Source organism: Thermobia domestica, chromosome 14, assembly GCF_964235325.1.
Source record: "Thermobia domestica chromosome 14, izTheDome1.hap1.1, whole genome shotgun sequence".
In the NCBI taxonomy this organism is placed as follows: Eukaryota; Metazoa; Arthropoda; class Insecta; order Zygentoma; family Lepismatidae; genus Thermobia; species Thermobia domestica.
Genome location: NC_137467.1, coordinates 477,562 through 501,954, shown reverse-complemented (window position 1 = coordinate 501,954; position 24,393 = coordinate 477,562).

Genomic DNA, 24,393 nt, shown 5'->3' with positions numbered 1-24,393 from the left:
CGTGAAAGATATCAAGAAAGAAGAAATTTACATGTTGTGTAGACAGAAACGTTGGCAAAGTTAAATAACACTGGACTACAGCATATAATTCGATATAATTTTCACAGAGTTATCTGTAATGAAATTAGTTCATTCTTTGGTGTTCCATCCGTGTTCTGTTTATTTTATTTAGACTTATGTTTTACTAGTTTAAGGAATTGCTGTACAATTTTTGTAATACTAGCTGAATATACCCATTCTTCGCAAGAGAGCTCTATTTGGAAGTCAATGCCCGGAAGTCGCCATTCATCTCAGCGACAGCGAAAACTATGGATTTGACACTAATATTGGTCATTTTGGGATAATTTTACATGCCTCGGTATCCCCCCCCCAGCTGACCACCGGCCTGCATACAGTGGTAGCTGAATTTGAAAGTCATCGCTAATGGAAGCGTAACTATTGATTTCAGTGACCGCGAAAACTATGGATTTGACCTAATATCGGTCATTTTGGATTATTTTTACATGTCTCGGTATCCCTCCGGTGACTCCCGGCCCGCAGCCGAATAGGGTGAATTTGGAAGTTAATGCGATCGGAGTTCCACCATTGACCTCAGCGACCGCGAAAACTATGAATTAGACACTAATATCGGTTATTTACTACTACTTTTACATATCCCAGTAAGCGTTCCCCTGAGACCCCCTGGTTCGAATTTAAAAAACTCTCCGCCTTGGTCTGGGGCCTGGACCAAGGCATCCGTGACCAAAATTTGACAACTCTCGGTCAACTTGTCTGGTCCCCAGGCAGATCCTGGTAAAGGCCCCGCCTGAGACCCCTGTGGTTTGAAATTAAAAAAAAAAAAGAAACGTTTCATTTTGATCTGGAACCTGGTCCAAGGTACCCATGGCCAAATTTTGGCAACTCTCGGTTCACTCGTCTGGTCCCCAGGCCGCACACAGACAAACACACAAACAAACTTTTTTTTATTTATAATAGGTATAATTTAATTGTTATAATTTTACATTTCAAATTTAAATCGAATACTTTTATAGTTGATGGTTTATAACATAACAGAAATTTATAACATTGTCTTCATTATTTTTATCTTCTTTATTTATTATTATTGGAATAAGAAAATACAAAGGATCCCGCGCAATCCTTATGGAAATTGGATTTCGGTGGAATTGCTAGAAACCGTGGTATGTTGTTCAGAGGCATTTGAGTATACATAATAAATTTCTGAAACTTTCTTAAATTACAATACGAAAAAAAAAAAATGTAGCGACAAAATCTTTCTCTCCCCAAAATTTGCTGTTCTGATCTATGGCCCATATTCGTCTATGTTTAAATACGGCCTTGCTACTTACGTATTAAATTTGATAGTTTTATCGAGTTGTAAAAAGGGATTTGTAGCTTATAACTAATAGGTACTTATTCAAATATTATATTAATATATTATAATAATGCATATTATTATTATTACAAAACTCGCATACGACACTACATACTGAACCGAAATTAAAGAGTGAATACTAATGCATCCTTCCGAAATATTATTTTCCACAACTTTGTGAACCAGGACCACCATCTTACAGAATGAGTTTTGCAGAAACCCATCCATGCTGTAAAACGGATTGTTTACGTGTACACTTTTGACTATTTTTATCTATGGAAACCGACAAGTTCGACTACTAAATTTACATAAGAGTCCTATAGAATATATAACGAATTTTATTTCTAACAATTCCTGGATTTAATGGATGAGCTATTTCTACGTCACGAATTTTGAAAGTGGTGCATCAAGGTATTAATGTCTTATGAAACAGACTAAATCTACTGTAATAAACTCTTGACAAAAGGATAAATTAGAACAAAAAGGATCTTCCAAATTTGAATTATATATATATATTTTTTTAATCTTCGAAGGAGGCAAGGTTGACTATCCGAGCTTCCAAATGTATATAACATGCTCCTAAGGTATGCTAAAAACATTTTTAGTTTTGGCAACTTCCGCAACAATAGAAGTGGTTCTACCCGGCCCTCTTCAAATTTAAATAATGTGGACCAACGAACCTACGCCAAAATTTAGACGCTCGTCCAATACGCGTATACCCCTGACCCAAGACCATTGTTCCTTGTCAGGGACCAATGTAACTATAGTGAGCCATGCAATATTTATTCTTTGTTGAATGAGCGTTCACTTCTGGCGCATGCGGCCCTTCGTTCGATTCCAGCTCACGCCAAGTGAGCTTGTGTGCGTGGGTTTTCTCGGGGTTCTTCCGTTACCTTCCACTTTCTTCATTCCACTCTTTTCATTCATTTCTCATCACCGTCTCCTTTAGATTAATTGTGGGACGTAAAACTTAAAGATTTCATTTCATTTCACTTTGAATGAGTGCTCTTTTTTTATTTCACACATTTAAATTTACAAAACTGTTCTATTCAGTGAAGATGTTGATTTTAATCAGCTTGCTTTTATCCCTATTTTCTTAATTTTTCAACTCCTGTTACTCTAATAGGGCCTACAAAGCTTTTGATACTTCAGTTGAACACTTAAAACACATTTCTGACCAGAACAAAATGAATTATTTAATAACTATACGTTTTTTGTTACAGTTTCAAGGACCTAACGTGCTCTTCATCAGACATTGAGAAAAGACAGATGACAGCCACTGTTGCCAGACCGATCAGTTAGAAAAGCAGAAGACTCGAAGATAAAAAAAAAAGAAAAACAGGAGAAAGCAGTAGATACATAAAGTGGCGGAATTTGAGTGCAAATCCAGGGGGAACAAAAAAAATTGCCATTCTTAAGGGGACAGTGGACAAACAAGCAGTCCAAAATTCATTATTACTTTCATTTCAAAATAAAACAATACATACAAAACATAAATTTGAATTTTAATTACTTCAAGTTAAGTTTCATAAAGAAAATTGTATCCGAGGATTAGGTAATCTTTTGGAGGTAGAAAGTCCCTCATGTCTCCTTTACATTAACAATGTTTGGTACATACGTGTGTGAAGTAAGACGTAGTGAAAGAGCGAACTGGTGGAAAAATGTCTTATCATGCTCGTAGCGATAGTATAGCTATATGATACACTCGCAGGTGATCGTGACTTAAGACGATTTTTCGCTGACGATCGTGGAGAGGTGATGTAAGCTACTCTTCTAACCCAAGTCCCAATCTAAAAGAACAAATACTCGTAAAGCTTACAGTAAGTCATAAAAATCGCCAACCATCATGCATATACAAAATGACGTATAGTTGTATCCGTGTATTCATATTTTATACAGCAAACCTCTAGAACTATATGCTCTACGAAGCTTTGTGTATACATACAGACAGGGGCGGACTGGCAACCATAGGGCCCACCCTGCTAAACTGAAATGAGGGCCCACTGTATAAAAATGTAAAAAATGTACTTGGCATTCTTCATATGTATTACATATAAAAGCCATCTTCGAACCCATAAATAGTATCCCATATATTCATACAAAAGCAAAACATAAATTACAAAAAAATCTGAAGTAGGAACTCATACAGTGTGTAATTGGCATTATCATTTTTTATTGTAAACACACACAATACCGGAATTGGTGCTTTCAGTTATTTATATAGTGCTATTGTTTTTTATGTAATGAATTTAAACCATTTATTTAAACAAATGAGTGTCATGTTTTAGAAAACCCAAAATATATATACATGTGCAATAAGTAAAAACTAATCTCAAGTCAACTTTGAAACACTAAATAATTAAAGCACTGACAGAAATAATGTAAGTTTCTTTCCTCATAAATCAGTTCTAATATCAAATTGTTTGAAATTTTCTACTAAATTGCATACTGTAACCTAATATAATATAATATTAATATGAATGCCAGAAATGTATCCTAATATTAATATCTTCATTATGCCCCACAATTTCAAATATCTACCTAATTCTTTGGAGCTAGATAAGATCGTCAATCACTTTGTCGTAATCAAACATATATGATCTTTCTATGTATAAAAGAATAAAGTCTTCCAACAAATCTTGTCCAAGCGATGAACGCAACCGATTTTTGATCACTTTCATAATCGAGAAAATTCCTTCACATGATACTTGGGTACACGATAGAGTTAGAACATACATATTTATACGCTTTATACAACGATGGATATAATGGACCATAAAGATTTAATTCGTGAAACAGGTGCAGTGCACAAACTAGACACACTTTACACTGTCTTGCAGGTTTGCATTTCCATTCATCTTCCTCCTCACTCTCAGTTTCATTATCTTTCTCTTCTTCATTTTCCTCTTTTTCACTACTATGAGCATATTGCTCGCTGCCATGCTCATTTCTTAAAGTATCCTGCTTTTTACATATTGGTGGATTATAGTCCTTATAATGACGAGCAAATTGGAGCAGTTCCTCTTGAATTTGTTCTCTTTCCACTTTGCAATAATGTGGTAGAGTATTGAGAGCTGAATCAGGTAGTTCTTCTAAAGTACTTATCTCATGGAAACGGGTAGGATCCAGCCGTGCAATGTCCTTCATGAGACTGTCATTGCAGATAAACCGAGAATGTAATTGCTCAATTGCAGTATCGAAAATAACGTTGAAAACGTTTATCTGAAACACTTTTGATGGAGAATCTAAAATTCTTGCCTCATCATAGGAAAGCTCGTCTGCTTGAAGAGTTGCTACTGGTATTCTCTTTGCAAGGAGAGAAGTTTCAACTACAACATCGTATCATGCATCCTTCAATTGTCTTTTCAAGTCCTTTGCAAACTCCATAGCTTTAGTTTCAATAGAACAAAACACGTTCCGTTTTTGCTTTAAGTCTGACTGTAACGTACAAATCATTTTTGTAGCCGTTAGATAAGCCAAACCAGATTTTTGCAAATACTGCGAAGTAGGTGTACATAGGTGAAAAAGTTGGCTGAAAACAAAAGCCACAAGAATGTTTTCAAATTTACACCAGTTCTGAACCAAACACTTGGCTTTAAATGTGACTTCTGCTTGAAAATCACTCATACTTGCAATAGTGAGTAGACATTGAAGCAGCGTCATGAACATCTTCCGATCTTACAAAGGTGTCGAAAAATCATCAAAGATTTTCTTTAGAGCTCGATCTTTACTCCACCACCTTGTCAGATTTATTTTTTGTAATCGGCGAAGTAGCTGTCTACCACTTGAGGTTTCTTCATTGTACTTAATCCACACTTACATTCTTTTATATGAATCGCAGATGAAAGTAACTGTCATTTGAAAGTAACTACTATATTTAACTACTATATTTTAAAAAATAGTAGTTAACGTGCTCATTTTTAAAAGCTGCTGTATCACAAACCCCGCAATGTTTTAGGCCTGATTGTCTCATAGAAGGAACCTTTTCAAGTTGATAAACGTGAAGAAGAATAAGGTATGTTCATGGAAGTTTAACTTTACGTCTTTTTTATGCAAAACACAAGTTTGCGGGAGTTACCCTGCCATATTTTTGATGCTGGTAGGTTTAATTGAACAGGTCTTTTTAAAATTGGTTGAGGGGGCCCACCTGTTTGGGGGGCCCACCCTGCATTTGCAGGGTAGCAGGGTGGGCCAGTCCGCCCCTGCATACAGAGAAATTTCCTTTTTTATGTAAGGAAAATTATGAATAAGAATAAGAATAAGAATAATTTATTGTCGTTAAACAACATGATGTTGTAATAGACAACGTCAAAATTTAAGTTTGCGTACATGTAGGGTCTAATATTTACAATTTTAATTAATCAATACAATATTTTATATTTTACTTAATACTACTTTTCTATTCTAATCCTGAAATTTCTTCCTGAAATTCTGAAATACTATATATACACTTTTCTAAGAGCCACTTTTTACAAAAACATTTAAAATTTTTAATCTCCATTTCTCTCACTCTAAGTGGCAACAGATTATACAATTTCATCCCTATATATTTATAACTATTTTGAGTTTGCACAGAATATTAGTAATAATATATTTCTTTAACTTCTCGAAGTAGAGAAAAAGCAAGAATTTGTTCACTTTTCATTTTCTTTCGCAGTAGATCAGTAGAATGTAGAAAAAGCAGGAGATCTCCTGCAAAATCATTAGTTCTGGCAACACTGATGACAGCAAATCTTATATCTTCCTCAGCCGTTAGTTAGCATATTCATTTATATAATTTTAATCGCTAATCGCAGAGAAGCTGAAAAGCAAAGAAAATACAACAACCTTCTCGAAAAGTTTGTTTTCACTCCAATCGCTATTGAAACCAGTGGTGCTTGGGGTGCAAGAAGTCTTGAATTCATTAGGGAAGTACGAAGACGCATTTCTTGTGTTCCCGGTGAAGTTCGCTTCACATCTTATCTAATACAGCGCATATCCGTTTCTATCCAACGTGGTAACGTCTCGTCGGTCCTTGGTACTTTACCACTTGGCAAGGAACTGTATGAGGTGTTTATACTCTGAGAAGAATTCTTTTATATATAATAGTTCCTGGACGATAGTTTTTCTTTTGATGTTATAATTTGAAAAATTGTAGCATTCATATATTATTATTAAACAATGTGTAATATGTAACAATATCATATAATTACATTGTTAATACATGTTAATTGTCAATGCAATTTTACAATTCTATTGATCTTTATATAAAATAAAATAAAATAAAATAACAAAAATTTTGAAATATTCAAAATGCACTCATAGCCTTTATCCATTTTTCTTCTCTATCACTTCTAATAATTTCTCCCATTGCTCATGTATATTTATACCACTTGTCCAGTTCACTAAGTTCTCCTCTTGTTCTTTCTGTATTCTTCTCACTTCGTTCCTAATAATCTTTCTTTATTATCTTCCTAAACCTCTAGCCCCTTCCCAATCTATCATATGTCCCGTTTCTTCACATGTTTGTAAATAGCATTATTTTCTCTTTTCATTCGAACATCATCTTTATGTTGATTTAATCTGTCCATGAGCCTTTTTCTCGTCTCCCCTATGTATTTTATGTCACACTCACTACTAGGGACGTAGCCAGAGTTCTCAGTTTGGGGGGGGATATTTGCAAATGGAATAATCCCTATATATATAACAGGAGAAACCGTCTCCAAATCTGATGTTTTCAATCTAAAGTGAAGGAATTTTACGCTAAATAAGAGTATTGTGAATGGAAGCATGTTTAAAATGGGATCTTGCCTTCGACACGTTTGCGTAAAAGAGAGAACTTCATACACTTGAGTTGTGGGTCCAGGTAAATGGCAACGTTGCATTTTCATTTAACATTTGGTACGTAAAGAATATACAGCCCAACGACTCCTTCGTTTAAAAAAAAAAAAATCCTTCACTTTAGATTGAAAACATCATATTTGGAGACGGTTTCCCCTCTTACGTTTTCTCCTAACTCTTATAAGAACAGTTACCCTATGTCAGGGGACTTTTGAGACACCTTGTATATATATACAGGGTGTTTCAAAACAACACCGACAACGTTTGGAAGGTGATTCCTGACATCAAGATAAGACAAAAAGTATAGAACAACTTGAAGGCACAAATGCTTCCTTTCGAGGTGATAGGTTGCCGAAAACATGAAAAAATGAAAGTTAAAGGTCTATAGCTCCAATACAATGGGACCTACAATGGGAGTGGGGTCAAGACTTTAGTAAGTAATGTGTTTCCTACCCAAAAATACATGTTTCAGAATCCTAAGGTACTCAGCAACAATTTTTTGTAGAGGAAGTTTGGCTACGGGCATATAATTTGAAACCGTAGGATTCTGAATCATAGATATTTGGATAGGGCACATATTAGTTCCTAAATAAAGTCTTGACCCGACTACTACGTAGGATTTTCCAGCTGCATTCAGTTCACTTACAATGGCATCAGGGGTGTAGCCAAGGGGGGCCCGTCGGGGCCCGGCCCCCCCAAATGGTTTCCTGGCCCCCCCAAATGACCAGTTTTTAAAACATCATAGTAAAATTATCTCGCTTCATTCATTTAAAAGTAACAAAGTTTATTGACAATTAATAATTTACGGTAAAATAGTATGGAGAAATATTGTTTTTCCATACCGATCGAAAAATAGTATAGTATCCCTTCCTTATACCGATCGAAAAATAGGATACTTTTTTTGTGACAGCAGATTACACAATTTACTGCGATTTATATTTGACAATTTGAAGACAAACGTTTTAACAATGTATTACAAATACAGCCATAAAACAAAGGTACTAAACTGATTTGTAAGTACAGTATATTTTTATATGCTTTAACAAGTGTTTTAAAAGACATAGAGGATGGAAAATTTGGTGAGAAACAATGCTTTTATTGAATTTGGATTTCATTCGCTCTCTCTTTTATTTCTACTCAGTGTAATAAAATAATATATATATATTTTTTTTTAGTCACGAATAATAAATAAATATTTTTGTCAGGAAACCGTAAAGAAATTAAGTGAAATTTCAAAGAAAATCAAGCTTGTGTAGATAGGTTTTGTATACAAGGTCTTAAATTTAAATATAAAGCTAACCAAGACAAGTTCTGTTGGTTTTTCACCCAGCACCTTCGAACATCAATATGTCACCTAACCTGGAAGATCAAAAATAGTCCCCATCAGCATCAACGACCTTCTGAAAACGTTCTGGAAGGCCATGGGATCCATCGCGGTAGAACTTGGTGGGCCGTGAAACGAAGAAAGTATCAGGTGCATTTTCGACTTTTGCTAGGGATTTGAACTGGCGTCCTCTAAGGTGATTGTCCAAAGAATGGAACAGGTAATAATCGGACGGTGCAATACCCGGGGAATATAGTGGTTGCAATATTGCTTCCTATCCAAGGCGGAAAATGGTGTCCTGAGTCATCCTAGCCACGTGGGACTTAGCGTTGTCCCGTAAACGAGGACCCATTTGCAATTCAGAAGTGATGGCTCCAGAGTTTTGAGTTTTTGTTGAGCACAGCTCAACTGCTGACAGTATACAGTTGCATTGATACTCTGACCAGCTGGTAGCAGTTCCCGATGCACGATAAACCAAACACACAGAAGGACCTTCTTCTGGTACAGTGCTGGTTTCGGCTGTTTTGAAATCGGTTCACGGGATGCTAACCAATGATGAGGGCACCGTGGAGCTTCGTATAAGACCCACTATTTATCACATGTCAACGCCCTGGACAGAAATGGCTCCTAAACAGTAAATAAACCCAGGCGACTGCAGCGTTGCCTTCTGGCCCGGAGTCAAAACATGTGAGACCCACCGACCCAACTTGTAGTGCTTCACAAGTTGATGGATGTGCTGCCGAATGGTTTCTCCACACACTGAATTGTAGTCCCAGTTCCTCTTTGTACATGTGTTGGTCTTCTGGCACGTGGTGTTTTCGGGTGTTTCGTCATCGTCCTTAAACTTGTTAAACCATCGCTGCACTGTCCGCGTCGTCACGACACCCTCACCAAAGGCCTGGCATATCTTCTGTCCCGCTACAGCGGCGTTTGACCTCCATTTGAACTCGTTCAGCATACATGCTCTTATGACGTTCTGTGGATGTCCAATGTTCCCTCTGTCTTTACGCAAGTTCTGAATTGCCAGAACCAGGTAGTATGTTGGATATACCCACACCAACAACTGACGTTCGCTTTATCTCCACTCGCATTCAACTCACGGTGTGAGGTTCAATTGAACATAGACCTCCACGAAAAGGGACAGCACTTTCTTGGTTACCTTTATAGTTATGCACAAAAGTATAGCGTTTGGTCCCGGGCAGTAGTTCTTGATTAAGCATAATAAAAACTATCTTGAATATAATTTATGGATAATAATAATAATAATAATAATAATAATAATAATAATAATAATAATAATAATAATAATAATAATAATAATAATAATAATAATAATAATAATAATATAAGAAGAAGAAGAAGAAGCTAAAATAGTGTTTTTAGTTTTCCAGAAGGAAACCAAAATTTTCCTTTCTTTCAGACCTCAAAAACACTAGCAGCAACACATTTTTGTTTGGCTTTGTACATTGTAGCTGGCCCCCCCTCAAAAACGACGGGCCCCTCCTACACAAATCTGCTGGCTACACCGAATGGCATTGACGTTTTCCTCACAGCAGCATAAGTTCATTTTGAACTTCTGGGGATAAATAAATGGTATTCCCTGGTGCTGTATAATTCTTTAAAAAAGGGTCAAAACATTGCAACAACTTGAATGTTTGCAAGAAATTCCCTTTATTCAAACTGCTGTCATGTTTATCGTTGCCGCGGGAAGCCAATCCCTGTCGACCCAAATGGATCACAATCGCCACTATACATTTTAAGCACTCGTGAATTTCTTCTCTTGATACGCGGTTTTGCAAATCCAGGACATCTCCAGTTTCTTTAGACCTCAGAAAACAGTCATTCATGTGAATGTTTTGCTGGGACCTGCTACCAACTTCCTTAGCTTCTTCTTTATCAATGGTGTCCAATGAATATTTTCCTCTGCAACAACATGCACCTAATCACTTTTGCTGCAGGTACTCACCAATTACTTATCACTTGATCCATGTGATTTTATAAAATCTCAATTTTTAACTTAATTTCAAGAACACATACTTAGCAAACACTGCGCAGGGGCCACGGTGGCTCAGTGGTAGAGCGTTCACCTGTGGTGATGAAGTCCTTGGTTCGATGCCAACTCGCGCCAAGTGAGCTTTGTGGTGGACAAACACCGTGTGTGTTTTTTTTCTCGGGATTCTCTCGTTTCCTCCCACTTTCTTCATTCCACCATTTCATTCATTTCTTATCAGGCCGTCTCCTTTAGCTTAGCCGTGGGACGTAAAACTTAAAAGATTTCATTTAAGACTGCGTACTCCACGTTCAGAAAGAAAATACTCTTTCCTGCTCAGCCGCAGTGTTGCCAGCGCCAGCAGATAAGGGTCTAAATAGTTTACATATTTCATCATCCTTTCAGTTTTATCTTAGTCGGTTACAAAAAGTGCATTCGCATAGATTTTTAGCCCGTAGTACCTCAAGGCGACTATAAGGCTAGAATCAAGAACCTCGCAATGTTAACGTAGATGACGACAGACCCCAAAGTTACTGATCTTGTGCACTCTTATTACCGTTCACTTAATGTTTAAGAAATACCCTATAATTGGATTTAAAAAATAACATTTCCTTAGAAGTACGAATAATTTCACTTTACTTTGGATATTTTTTTCATTTATTTCAGGATAAAAAGAATTTGTAACATAATTTAAAATAAATATTTGGGGGGGCCAAGCTAAGGTTTGGGGAGGCCGATGCCCCCATGCTCCCCTTCGCTACGTCCCTGCTCACTACATTTCACTTCATAGATAACTTATTCTTCTTCCTCCTCTATATTGCTTTCCCTCCTTTTTTTTTTTGCTCCTTATACACCTCAACATTTCTCCTCCTTTTCTGTATGTCTTAATACTTCGTTCTCTTAAGAGCCGGCGGGAGTCAAGTGACCTTGACAAATCGAAGATATCGCAGTGCAAAGTGTTTCCTTATTTTGGCAACAGATGGGGTTGTTGCTGAAATGCCGTCAAAGCAAATGGCACCCCTCCTTTTCCTTCGTTTTCCCCTGCATGTGGTCAAAGTTGGACAGCGCAGGAGGGGGATGGTTACGGATGTAAATGGGACAGAGGAGTGAAATTCCTTTCTTTTGGCTAAAAGAGAAACAGAACTGAAGAAAAAATAAATACAGAGATATTCTAAGAGGGACCAACATGATATCAGCCGTCAGCCACTCAAATATCTACAACGGTCACAAACATACCATAGAAAACTAAAGCACTTGTCACCTGTCTCTTTCTCAAAGGATTCTACCTATGGTAAATAACGCGGGAATAGTGCAGGAAGAGTCTGATATAAAATGAACCCTGCATATATATATATATATATATATATATATATATATATATATATATATATAAACGGGAGAGTCGATATTCTAATTTATTTTGGGCCTTCGTGGTTAAAAAAACAAAAAAAACTTGGAATTGAAAGGCAGAAAACCCAGACAAAGATGTGAAGTGTATTGGCAATGTGACTCTTTTTCAGTGGAATCCATTTCTTTATTTTTTTTTCAAAATATGATCTCCAGATTTACCCTCTGTCTCTCCTTCACCTTCGAATGGTCCTGGGATCGATACCAGTAGCTGACCATCCTGAATTTTTCCTATTACAACAGGAAAGGGGCGCAATGTTACATTTAGCCTTGGGTACCGGCTTAGAAGGACAGGAGGGAGCATATGCCCTGCTTGGAATTGGTTTTTATTTGGGGAAATAGACCACTTCATTAACAATAGAATTAAAAGATGTGTCACCTTCTTCAGGAAGGTACACTCATGTCCAAAATTATTGTCGCATGTCTATAAATATGTTGTTGTAGGAATATAATTTGATAACGAATTCACCCGGTATTTCTTATAATGTTAGTATGTGTACAATCGGCAGAGACATGTATGTAAATTGCAAATTTCATGTCAAAAGAGGAGTAAATAAGAACAATAAAACGAAAATAAAACTTTCGTGTCCATTTAGCAACATTATGATTTACTCATTCTAATTTTCGTATTTATAAATATTTTCCTATGAAATTTACCATATATACATTTCCCGATTATACACATAGTATCAGTATTAAAAGTACCCAGCAAAATCAGTATTACATTATATTCTTACATGAAGACAGTTATAGATATGCGACATTCATTTTGGAGATGACTGTACAATGACGTAACAGGAGTTTGTTTCAAACATTGAATAAGTGTTCGTATACATTGAACTTATTTCCTGACGTCATAGAACTAAGAACTGTCACAGAGCGACGTAAGTCCGGCGACAATACAATATTTCATTTTTACTTTCATACTTTGCAATATATCTATTTATTTTAAAAGCAAATTTTAATATGTTTTTATTTTCAACTATTTTATCCTAAAATAAATACTAGCCTTTAACCAGCCCTTATTTCCCTGGTTGCATATCACTTTAGGATTTGTAGGATTTGGAAAATATGTCCAACGAATAAAAAAAATGATAAAACACCTTTTAAAGACTTTCTTTTGTTAATCAATTCGCACTAAAAAGTTAAAAATAATTTTATTTATGCAAGCCTAAATAAAAAGAATGGGGCGCGTCATTTTAAGAATTTATAAAGTAACTGTATGTAAGCCTATATTAGAGCGCATCCCATTTTTTTTTATTTTTTTTTTTGTCATGCATAACCAAAATTGTTTTTTTTACTTTTAAGTGCGACTTGATTAATGAAAGAATGTCTTTAAGATGTTTATTAGTATGTTTTTCTATTATTATTGTTAATGTTTGCATCCTTGGCATAGGACGTTTATTTTGGTAAGGTACCGTATGGTGCGTTTCTATACTACTAGGGTATATTAAAATTTAGTTTCCTATGCGATACATTAAATAGCACTTTTTTTTAAAAAAAAAAATAAAAATTACTACCGAATATAGAGTATTTCTCCGCTAATAAGAGGGATACAGATTGAGGATACCAAACATCCCTACCGTTGATTGAGAAATATTTCGGTGTCGACACTGATGAACAACATCTACATTTGAATTTGAATGTTTTATGGGCTTTAGGCAATTGATTCAGACCGGGATACATGGGGGACAGAATGTTGGGAGCAAGTAGTCCAGTCCCTAGTTTGAATGTCTGGAATGAGTAAGGACTCTTCCCCCCTTGGTAAAACCTGCCGGAATTGGAAGCAATATCAAAGAAACACTGCTTCGAAAAGAGAGGGAGCAAACATGCATAACTAGATAGTCAGAGTCGGGTTTAGGTTTAGTGGGGCCCCAAGCTGTTTAAGGTAATGGGGTCCTTTATGTGTCCAGATGAACATAGGCACCCTACATACAGAAATGAACAAACTAGAGGTAATTTAGGAAGCACACTAGCAGAAGGAGCCCCATTAATTACATGAACGTAGGCTACACAGCAGGAAGCATTGTTGCTACGTATATATACATTTTATTTTATTTTTTTAATTTTCTTATATTTTAGAAATGTATATCCAGTTTTTCTTTAGATTTTTGGGCCCCAAGAGAGCAGGGCCCTAAGCTATAGCTTGTTTAGCTTACACGTAAATCCGGCACTGCAAACAGTATACACATACAGGCGCGGATCCAAGGGTGGCTATACAGGCTATAGCCCCCCCCCCTTGACGTCCAGATATACACTGGATAAAATGGGCTTCAATCCTGTTTACTCTGGATAAAGAGACAAACTATGGTTTAGCTCCTCCCTTGATCATATCCTGGATCCGCCACTATATATATATATATATATATATATATATATATATATATATATATATATATAATGTTTGTGTTTAGTATGTTGTACGATGGAAGCTGATGAAAGAGCTTTATATTATTCTTGAATTTTTTGACAGGTAAACAAAGAATATTTCGGGGATTAATCTACTCGATTATTATAATAAGATTATAATATTGTATTTTATCTTTTCTCTTGTATATATATTCTCAGTCCTGCAGGAAGTTTTCATTTCTTTCTTGGAATAGATAAACGAAGACTTTGGTTCGGCTTCTCCTTCACAAATCTCTGTCGAAAGGTTGACTTTATCGCTACAAAAAAAATTGTTACTTCTCATAGAAACCATCTACAAATACACTGTACTGCTGAAACAGAAACCATCAACTAAAGAGGTCATAAATTTTGCCATTCCTCGTGTTTGAAATTCCCGTTCTTCACAACGACTTCCTTCCTCCCGCCCCTGTTAAGAAGTTCAAAGTAGGTTTTCAAAAGGACTGGCTCCCGCTGAGAAGGAAAGTGGGATGAGGAATGACTATAGTGCCATCTAGCAGTTAGACGGCCAAGTACGTGAACACGAAAAAATCTGATTTCTGACTTCTGTAGATTCAATAATGAAGGATATAATTTCTCATCGATTGTGTAATGAATGTCTTTGGAAACAGCGAAAAAATAGTACAGTAGCGCACAAGTACAAAGATAGTACTCCATTTTCAAAAAAGTCCGAAGTTTTTAGCTCTTTTCCTTACTGTAAAAAAACAGAAGACTTTTCCCTCTAATTTTGATCATTTTCTTATGGGAATTTGGATTATAATTATCTGTATTTATAAGAAGAAAATATCACGCACAGCGTTCAAATTGCACCTTTAAAATGAGATGCATCATATTGAGTGCGCTATTGAGACATTTTTGCGAAAGAACGAAATGAAACCATGATTTGCCTAAAAAATGGTTGAGATCCCATGTTAAATTGAACACCAATATTCCGGCCGCTGTGGCGCACTCCTTCTCCCTCTTAATAACTTCTTTAGCACTTCCGTCTTTTCTCCTATTCTCTGAATGCCATACCACTTCTTATTTTCTTTCTCTTCTATATTTTTTATATTTTCTTCTTTTTTCTTTCCTTTTATCTTTCTTCTTTCCCTCTTCTTCACTATTGATGTTCTCTATCCTCCTTTTCATGTTCCTAATGAAGTTCTTTTTAGTTGCTTTGTCTACATCACTTCTCCAGTGACAATAAATACCTGCCCAACACGTTTTTTGATACCAACTGGTAATAACTTTCTCACCTTGCTTCTCTACCTTCATATTAGGGATGGCCACATTTTTTCGAAAAATACTTTCTCGAAAAATGGATTTTTCGAAAACGAAAAACGAAAAACGAAAAATTTTTCGAAAAACGAAAAACGAAAAATTTTTCGGAAAACGAAAAACGAAAAATTTTTCGAAAAACGAAAAACGAAAAAATTTTCGAAAAAACGAAAAATTTTTCGAAAAAGCGAAAAACGAAAAAACGAAAAATGAAATTTCCGAAAATCGAAAAACAGATTTTTCGAAAAAGGCCATCCCTACTTCATATTCATAAATACATAGGGGAGACGAGAAAAAGACTTATGGACCAAGGGAAGATTAAAACAACATAAAGATGATGTTAGAATGAAAAGAGAAAATAATACTATTTACAAACATGTGAAAAAACGGGACGTAGGATAGATTGGGAAGGGGCTAGAGGTTTAGAAAGAGAAAAAAAGAAATATTATTAGGAAGTGGAAGGAAACGAGAAGAATAAAGAAAGAACAAGAGGAGAACTTAATGAACTGGATAAATGGTATAAATATACATGAGAAATGGGAGAAATTATTAGAAGTGATAGAGAAGAAAAATGCATAAAGGCTATTAGTGCATTTTGAATATTTCCAAATTTTTGTTATTTCATTTTATTTTATATAAAGATCAATAGAATTGTAAAATTGCATTGACAATTTACATGTATTAACAATGTAATTATATGACATTGTTACATATTACAAATTTAAATTTTAACTGAAAGTTTCAATTTACTAAAGAGATGTATCTATTTTACATGTAATTTGTGAGTGATAAACAATGTTTGATAATGGAATAAAATAAAATTGCATACATTATGATATTATCAAACAAAATTATGAGTCCCTTTACCCATTAACTGAAGGACTTTTGCCCCGCTTTACTCTACTAGAGAAGAAATATCTCATCCAGTTCCCTTCCAGGCGGCAACGTACCAAGAACTGACGAAACGTTGCCACGTTGGACCGCAATGGATATACGTTGTATTAGGAAGGATGCTGAACGAACATCTCCAGAAACGATAGATATGCGTCTGCCTACCTCTCTGATAAAATCAAGGCTTCTAGAACCCCATGCTCCACTGGTCTCGATGGCTATTGGAGCAAATATAAATTTATCGAGGAGATTATTGTATTTCCTTTCCTTTTCTGCCTCTCTTCGTCTGGCAACTTCTCCAGTATTCACAACAGTCAATGGGAGGCTTTAATGGGCAAATGTGTCCGAACATGTAAAATCCCATACTAGTGATTTACCTCTCATCCAAGGTATTAATGTCATGCTATCAGGTCGTTTACTGTCGGAACGACAACAACTTGACGGTTCACGAATCGAAGGAATTCCTGCCGTTGTTAGGGCTCGCAAAATGATGTCATTAACAGATGAATGTCTGGTGTTCCTGCCAATGCTTTTCATGCATGAGAGGCCATGCAGGCCGCGTTGAGTAACTTGATCACCGTAAGCTGGACAGCGATGTGTCTCACAAACATCTGAACCTAGTCTTAAGGCTACTGCGATTCGAAAGGTTTCATAGACATGTGAAGACCTAATTGGGGGGAAGGCAACGCATTTAACCATGCCCCAGGATGGGGGGATAACGCAGCGAGAAGTCTAGCTTTATCCTCTGGAACAGCAACGGATTGTAAAAGAAGTTCATGAAAATGTGCTGCTATTGGTGTGTACCAAGATGCCTGAAAACCTCTTTTGCTGATTTCTGGAAGGTCCGTATCTGTTATATTTATCCATTTACTTGAGCCTTCTTGAACTATTTCATCTGGGTCCAGGTGGTAACCTTGTGGAAGGAGAGCCTCGATTAAACGAAGAGATCCGTGGTAGGACGCTAAAAAGGTAGGAATCGCCATATCAACGGTTCGTCGAATACCAAGATCTCCTAACCCAACAGGTAAGGATGCTTGCATCCAAGAGTCGTCACTCAAGGAGCAGTTCAAAATTGATTCCAGACCCATTTTAAGGATAAGATCATATTTTTCCAGTAGTGGAGTCTCATTCCAAGATGGAAAGCATCTTAAGAAGTAGTTTAAACGAGGGATCGACAAAGAGGCACGTAGAAGAAAGAAAGCTGCATGGACAGAAATCGAGGCGAGACGAGACAAAAAATATTCTAACTTCGATATTTTGCTTAAGAGGACATTGGTAAATGCTTCGTTTGTGAGAGCGGCGCCTAGAAGACAAGCATCCTGGTTAGTTAGAAGACGTATAGTATTTAAATTTTATATATATAAAAACAACAATTAAAATTATGTAAATGAATATGCTAACTAACGGCTGAGGAAGATATAAGATTTGCTGTCATCTGTCTTTTCTCAATGTCTGATGAAGAGGACGTTAGGTCCTTGAAACTGTAACAAAAAACGTATAGTTATTAAATAATTCATTTTGTTCTGGTCAGAAATGTGTTTTAAATGTTATTGTCATTATCGAGAACCATACACAAAGAACAAAACCTACATATAAGATTATTTGGTTATTATAAAATTCTCATACGATTGCATACATCATTATCATTCTCTTGAATTTCTGTCCTAAATAATAATCATATGCAACGAAACTTAACTTTATCTTTGGTTAAATTCCGCATATAACTCGAACCGTGTAACTGAATTGTATACCAGAAGTTATAACCAAATTGATATTTTGTTTCCTCCTAAATCATAGAAAGCACACATTCGGGTAAATTACACATTTCATAAGTGGCACGCTTAGTGCGCAATTGATTTATCTACACTTTTAATCATTTGGAATATATTTCATGTTTAACACCCTGTTGATCGTTATCGTCTGTGCACCACGGGCAACAGTCCGCCAGTATTACTTTGGTTTCGTCTTTGTTTTAGGCACATACATGTATAATTTTCTTTGTGTATGACTTTGAATATACGCGGTGTAGACATTAAATTTTGGTTAATGCGCCATATGTATGTAATTGCATACAAATCTAAAGAACGAACGCGACAAAAGTGCAATATATTGTTTGTGTATGGAAAATCACACAAGCGATGCTCCGCGGGAGAGCGTGTATGGAATTCTATACATATGACAATTTACGTGTTAAGATCTTTGCATGAAGATGCTTTCAGTGCTGAAAAGATCTTGTAAATGGCCCTTATAATGTAAAAGAGAGTGTTCATATTTCCATGTATTTAAACGGAACGCACATACTGTGTCCTTTCTTCACCATTTTGGAAACTGAACTTTAATTCCTCGTGCTCTGAATGCCCCAATTGTAGTCTGTTGAATCATTATTACATAGTAAAATTATGGTTGATATTTAACTTACAGTACAATGTTCTTATTATGATGTGCCAACATAAACTGATTATACTTTTATCGTAAACCCTCTGTTTGTATGTTTCCAGAATTTGTATGAAAGATATTTTGTACTTACAAGAATACGAAAATTACCGCCATCTAATATAAAAGATAGGTGTACACCATTGCGACTGAAGTTTATCATGTTCATGATATTTGGACATCATAGCCCTATTATGTAAAACTTTCTACCCTCCAATTTGAAGAATATGTTGATCTACGAAATATTTTGTTAAGCCAGAACATTAACTATTACGTCAATCTTCTGTTTAGGTTTGGAAGCAACAAATTGCCAAGATACCCAAATGCATTCCAGAGTCTGTTCGTCTTGGAACCAAGTAAAGTCACAAGAAAACTAACTGCAACGAAAGATAATTTGGACCTTTTTGGTAGGTATTAAGCTGTGTAAACCGAGGTCTGATAAGTGATAGTTATAAATATGATAATGCAGTGTTGTGAAGAGAGGATCTAACGAGGAAACAAATTGTGAATAAAATAAAATAAGATTCTACAATGTTATTACAGTTTAACGGAAGAAAAAATCCGAGCATATGATAAAATGTTACAAGTAATAGATATTTCCTTTCCAAATGTAATACCAGAAATTATCAATATTTTAATTATAAGAACACAGTGAGGAATTAAATGATTAATCGACAAGGTCCAGTTTCATTACAGACATGTTATACAAGGCAATATGAATAAAGGAGATCAAGACAATGTTCCTGCCATTATACAATTACTAATCTAACTGGGATCAATTCAGTGGTATTATAACAAATAATAACCTAGTTCCAAACCATTTTCATTACTCTTTGTATCGCTCATAAGCCATATGTGATTTGTAAGATAATTTCCTTAAGTCGTAAGTAATTAATAGAAGATACTTCTGCATTAAGAATATAAACATATTAATCTATTCTATTCTACTATCTGCTTTGACGGCAAATTATATAATTAAAGTCACAGCCATAGATCCTAGTTGACTTCTTCACTGTTTTGTTGTTTATTACTTTGATATAAATTGTAAATGTAAAGATGGCCCGTTCCAACATAGGACAAATTGGTCTGTTATAAGTAGAGTTGTTTTTACACTAAATTGTAATAATTGCTCGATGGTATAGGCGCCGGACATATAAAAACCATGTAATATAATATAAACTTTGTAATGAACTAAATAATGTCCAAAAATTAATGTTTACGATATTAAAATTGAAAAAAATTAAAGAGCATAATGCTCCTATTCTGAAGTACTCTTCATCGCCGTTAATGGTGTTTAATTATTTGATGCACCAACAACTAAGGTTTTATGTGCTACAAATGTAGAAATAGTGAATTATTTGTGTAGACATGAATTATTTATATAGAATTGTATAAAGAATTTACAAATGGCGGACGCCGCCATTTGCAATTATTGGTTGACTTGAGAGTCGAATTGCCTGATTTATATTGGTAAAAATTGAAATAAGTTCTAAAAAATTAAATTCAGTATAATCGTGAAATAAGTGTATAGTATGCCAAAATCGGGAGAAGTATAAAATTGTCATACCCACCCAACACAAGTACATACTGATCATGTGTAAAGAATGTTCCTCGAGGTACATTGGAATGTACATGATAGGTACGTGAATAGAGCAATCATGTGAAATACACATGTAAGGAATAAGGTTACTTCCGCCCAAAAGTACGTGCATGACACATACCGAGGAATGTATCTATTATGTGTATATCACGTACCGTGTATGTACTTGACACATTTACTTGGCATTGGCATGTGCCAGGAATGTACTAGGCATGTCAGTAATGTTCCTTAGGGCAGTGCTATGCAACTGGGGGTGCGAGTACTTAAATACTGAAACTTTAACGCTTCATTTTTACGTTCGAATTTAGAAGCTTGTACTTTTAAAAAAAGCCAAGCAACGAACTCTGAAAATATATGCCCTCCTCCGGCATCTGTGTGGCAATGTAACTATTTATTCAAATACTACAGTAACATTTACGAGCGACCGAGCTCTAACCTATAATCTTAGCATTCAAACCTTTGATTTACGGTTATTTGTGATTTCACGTGTATAACAAAGACAAATATTTTTAAAAGAGTGTAGTTTAAATAAATTACTGAAATAAATATTTTTCACAAAGTTTATCCTTTTAAATTATTGTTCAAAGGCCTTTGCCTTTAGTAAGCCTTCTCCAAAATACATGCAAATGAATTGTGCTGCCATCTTTGGAGCTCTTTTAAAATACACATATATGTTTCTCGACAATGAGATCTCAGAAACTACAGGCTCTAGAAAGATGACGTTTTCACTGATCGATTGCAAATTTCATGTAGATTGTCCAGTTCTAATTGAATATTTAAAAAACATGGGCACTATTTCTTTAGTACATTTTTACGGGTACATTGGAAGTGTTGAACTTTCAAAAAAATAAAATAAAACATCACATCCTAATCATTACACATTCCAACACCACACTGTTGTATATAGCGGTTGTATATGTCTCCGGCATTTGTTTCATAGCCAAATAATAATGGAAAAGGAAGGATAACCATTTCTCCAGTCTAAGATGAACTTTTTTGGGGAGTGTTTTTCCCAATAAGCACCATATATAACTGACAATATATTAATTTTGTATGTATATTACAATGTGGCTAAACTCAGAAAGTGGCTATAGAAGTGAAAAGCATATGGCTAAAAAGCCACTATTGGCTCTTTGGAAATTATGTGACTAACGACGTTCTCAAAATGGCCAGATCTCGTCACAAAGTGGCTAAATTGGCAACCCTAGTCGCAATACGAAGCAACTTACGCACAACCATGCCATGGTACATGGGGTATGTGCCATTCACATTCCTCACATTCCAGTGCAGCATGTAAAAGTACCTTGCAAGTGTCAGAAATTCCTCGAAAGGCACGTACCTAGCGACACGTGCTATGCATATGAAATGTACATGTTTCAAGTACCAGGTACGTAAACGGTACATATGGAACTTAAATGGCACGTTCCTAGAATGTACCTGGTTGGGTGGGTAGTACGGAAGTATCAACGTCAAAATCGGGAAGGATGTCCACCGGGACGAATAGGACCAGCTACTCAGTTGATCAGGGTGTAAAAATTGGAAAAAAGTGAAACTAAATGAAATATAGATGAAAAGAATAGTTGTGGATGAAAGTATATGTGTGTATGAGTAAATATGAATGTGTATGTTAAATGTAAGATGAACACTTTTCACTTTAATCACTTCCTCTTCTCCACAACACTCCAAGAGATGTTGTCATTAACGAGGTCACCGCTGAACTCCTTCTAAAGATTCCGGACGACATTTTCTTCATATTTTATTTTTTCATCTTATACGAAATCCGAATTTTCTTCTGCTTCCTGCATATAAATGTAAATAGCACTTTGCACACTTTCAACTAATTATTTCCCTACACATAAAAGATAAACTAACTTATACATCAACTTAAGCTGAATCAAATTATATAGGCAAGTATAATTTGAGTCATTATATAGGCAGGTATAATTTGATTCATTATATAGGGCAAGCTGATACATAGTTTCCGAGAAAGACAAGAAAAAATAATTTGTTTGTAAACTTAAAAGTTGTTATGAGTGAAGGACAGCTCTCAAGCTGAAACTCTTCATTATGGTAATAACAAGATGGCAGTACGTTGTCTGTGATGAAGTGTATAACACAAACGCTACTTCGTTCTACAATAGTTCAGTTTAATAATATTATGAATGTTTCTTACAGTTCCACAATTAAAATAAAATGCACATGAACAACACTACGGACTTGTAGCTGCATATATATTTTAATCATGCCCCACCCTAGCCATAGGAGCTAAATACACGTTTCTGATTGGTTGCAGTCATTCGTTTCTAGCCACGTAGCATACATACGGTCTATAGCATAAATCAAACACCAAATGCTGCCGATCCTCGTAGCCGAGCATGTTAGCGAGCGGACTAGTAGTAAAAATTGCTTTTGGTGTGGGTTCAAACCCAGCAAAAAGAAAGTTATTTTTATTTTTAAAAAATGTTATCATTAAAATAAGATTAAATAATACTCATTCGTGAATAATGAAAATAATACTAATACTCATACGCAATATATAATGCATTTCTTCCATTTGCGTAGAGATTTCTGATAGCCCGTATAAACAATGACGTTATAAAACAACAGGAAAGTAAGAGGTAGGGCCTTCGCAAGAGAGAGGTTGTAGGGGAGTTAGAGAGGGGCGTATTCAACTTTATTGATAAAAAAAGTGAAAGCGAATGTCAGCGAGGGAAGTGGGTTAGAAGCCCCGCAGGGTTCGTTTTATTCCAACTTTGTCCCCATGATAATATCACGTGACATTGCATCACACTCGGGTTGGAACTTCGATGTAAATCTAACGTCATCCGTTTCCTTGTGACCAACTTGAAAATAGTTTGTTAGGAAATGAAAATGAAATGAAATCTTGTCTTACGTCCCACGGTTATGCCGGCTAGGCTAAAGGAGACGATGATTATGAGAAATGAATGAAATGGTAGAATGAAGAAAGTGGGAGGAAACGGGAGAACCCCGAGTAAACCCACGTACACGGTGTTTGCCCACCACAAAGTTTACTTGGCGGGAGCTGCGATCGAACCCGAGACCCCACGCACCAGAGGTGAACGCTCTACCACTGAGCCACCGCGGTCCCCAATAGTTTGTTAGGGTAGCGCGTGAAAAAAAATATATGCTTTGTAGCTATAGGCTGCGCGCACACTTTCACATAGACGTTCTACACAGTTTTAACAAAGTATCTACTGGTCTTCCTTCTTCTTCCTCTGCTGTTGACAAGTTACACTAAACATCCATCTTTTAACAAAAACTGACAATTTAAAGAGGTTAGTTAGGACGAAACGGTGTGGTGAATGAAATATGTCTCAAATTTTTAATTAAGTCTTGAAGCTGTTTAATTAATCACGTCCAAGGTTGATCAGTGGCTGGTAGGAAAAAATTCGAGTTTTTAAAATTTTATTTCTAATACCGATAAAAAAAAAGGTTACCTTTTGATGTAAAAAGATACAAATAAAATTTTTGGGTTATCGGAGGTGCCGCAAGTACGACAATGTTTCATAAATTTAAAATTTCGTGTAGTATTTCAGCCTCTTTCACGCTTTTATTTGCACTATAAAAACCTTTTTTGTGGATGTTATGTCTATTTATTGATGAAATAAACTTGTGGGGTGAGAAAGGTGAAGCGATTTAAATTTAAGTTAAAAAAGTTGAATCATAAGCTAAAAATGAGCAAAAAATATATTTTTAAAACGAAAAATTACTGTATACGAAGATAGAATACATCCCCAAATATTGTTTCTTCAATAATAAGAAATAACGAGTACAATCAAGTTTTTATAGTGCAAATAAAAGAAGAGTGAAAGAGGCAGAAATGAAATATTTGTAAAACTTTATCGTTCTTGCGGCACCTCAAAGCACACTTT